Below are 2857 nucleotides of genomic sequence, written 5' to 3'. Positions count from 1 at the left end.
GAAAAATATTAAAATATGATGTGAGAAGACCACTAGTGGGGAGGAAAATTATACTCCCTTCGTTTTTTTTTTTAATGCATCACTTTCCTTTTGTGAGTGTTTTTTTTTAAAATGCATCACTTCCTTGTTTGGTAACTTTATACTATAAAATATCATTTTTCTATTTTACTTTAAACCCCACTTAAATTATTTTTTTTTTCATTTTTCTCTCCTCCATGGTCCCCATTTATATAATAAAAATATTTACTCTCTCTCACATTCATTCTCTCATGGTCCCCATCAACAAATTATTCACCACTCACAATATTATATTACTCTCCTAATTAAAACTCCGCGCATCACCAACTGATGCAAATAAAAAAAAAACAAAAAACAAAAAAAGGGAGTAATAAACTACTGTTCAAAGTTTCCAAAAAAGGAAAATGGAACAAGTAATAAAATACCGCTATAAAAGAAAAGTGAAGCAAGTAACAAAATACGGAGGGAGTAAGAAGTAAAGTGTACTAAGGTCTTGTTCTTTTGAGCTTTTAAGCAAATTTCATTAGGGCATAGAATTAGTTATTACTCCATCCGTCCCATACTCCCATAATACTTGAAACGTAGTTGGAGTGGACAACTGGACACGTAGTTTAAGAAAATTGCAAGTGGGTCCATTTTAAATATATATATATATATATATATATTTGTGTGTGTGTGTGTGCGTGTGTGTGTGTGTGAGGGTGGGTGATGAGAATTGATCCCAAAATCTCCTAAAATTGGCAGGGGAGTTCTAACCACTTGAGATATACCTCACTCTCAAATATTTGTTTATTATTGTAGAGAAGATGCTCTTTTACCCGAAATGGGTGGGGAGAGGAAAGGTTCCTTTTTTTGAGGATACTCCCGCTATAATTTTATATTGCTGGAAAACTAAGTGGGCCTACCAGTTACAGGATTGGGGGGGGGGGGGGAGGAGGGGGCACCTTAAATTCTACTACAGAGTTGCATGCTGCCATTTTTATTTTGAGATAAGATTTATATTGTGCCAAATCAACTGAAAAATTCACCAAAAGTTAAATTAAAAGTTATAGAATTTGTTTTCATTTTATTCAAATTCAAAACTTTACAAAGTCAATTAATTTCCCTCACAAAAAATACACAAATTTAAGAAATTGGTCTAAAAAATTTCAGCTACCAGCTAACATTTGCCACCATCGAACTTGTTAATGCAACTTCTATAAAAGCCTTTTTTGAAGTCCAACATTAATTGTTCATCTAACCCCCCCTCCCCTCCCCCCCCCCCCCCCCCCCCAAAAAAAGAGAGATTTAGATGGGGTTGGGGATTTGAAGAGGTGTATGGATGAGTGAGTCTAAATTTTTTATTATTTCCTAAAAAGCGGTGGGCCCATAAATAGTAAAGGAAAATAATTTTATAATAGTGGTCCTATTTCAAAATTATTAACGTGTCAACTATTGCGAGACAACGGTAAATGAGATTGTGTCAAGTAATATGGGACAGAGGGAGTATTAAAGGAGTATTAATTATTAGTTATTAATTCTGATTGTAGTTATTATTATTAGTTATTAATTATTATTTATTAATTTTAGTTATTAATTATTAATTATTAGTTATTAATTATTAGTTATTAATTATTAATTATTAATTATTAATTATTAGTTATTAATTATTAGTTATTAATTATTAGTTATTAATTATTATAATTATTAATTATTGATAATTAATTATAATTATTAATTATTATTGTTTATTCATTATTAATTTTATTGTTTATTATTTATTATTTTTACTAATTGTTATTTATTAATTATTAATTTTATAATAATAGTTATAACACTTACAAATTTACAATAGTACTAATTCATAAAGTTCATATGATACATGTTTAATGGATAAAAGGTTAAAAGGGGCTAGTATATTTGGGTTTTCCGCATGCTGAAATGATTTCTTGTAATTAATGATTTGGGTAATAGGTTAAACGTGAATGGGTTGTAAATAATTCAGGTATAATAGGTTACAATTAGTTTAATATTAGGTATGGGTCATATATGGTTATGAAAAATTGGGTTGGTTCAGTTCCAAGTTGACTTATAATCAAATCAGCCGATTTTTCGATTCTCGATTGACATGCGGATTAAAAATGATTCAATTCTCGTTGAGCCGAATTTTTGGAAAATTGACAATTGACAGTTTTAGTATACCACATAAAGATGAGATTGTCTTGGAATGACCCAAGGAATGACACGACGTAGCATGAAAAAGTATAGCACGACAGGACACAACCCATAATTATGTGTTGGGTCGTGAGTTGTCTTTATTTGGGAGAAGCACAATAACACAACATAAACTAGCACAATAAAGCACGCTAAAGTTATTAAAACTGGCTTTAGCATGCAAGCCGGACACGGTGTTGTGTAAGCCGACATTTTGAAAAGTCCGACATGGCAAGTAACTTTAGCTTGAGGGGATCTATGACTCTATGATGACCCCAAAGCACATGGCTTGACATGACCCATACTCATCTTTAGTATAAGTATCATATCACCCTTGCGGCGTTGTGCTACACCTCGAGCATGCTAGACCCAGTGCTATTTGCATATGGCCCTCTATAACTTATACCCCCTTTGTCCCAATTTGTTTATCTCATATTCAAATTTAGGATGTTCCTTGAAGATTGCCCTTTTTTCAAATATAATAATATCCCCATCACTAAATCTACTTGCATACATCCATTAAAGTGAAAAAGACAAATACACCCTTATCCGCTTGCAATTTTTTAATTCAATCTTTAATTATTCACACTTTTGAAGTGAGACAAACAAATAAAGACGGAGGGGGTATTACCGAGATGTCAACAAA

This window comes from Chenopodium album, chromosome 2 (assembly GCF_948465745.1).
Source record: "Chenopodium album chromosome 2, dcCheAlbu1.1, whole genome shotgun sequence".
Taxonomy (NCBI): domain Eukaryota; kingdom Viridiplantae; phylum Streptophyta; class Magnoliopsida; order Caryophyllales; family Amaranthaceae; genus Chenopodium; species Chenopodium album.
The sequence above is the reverse complement of the archived record's forward strand: the minus strand, read 5'-3'. Positions refer to the sequence as shown.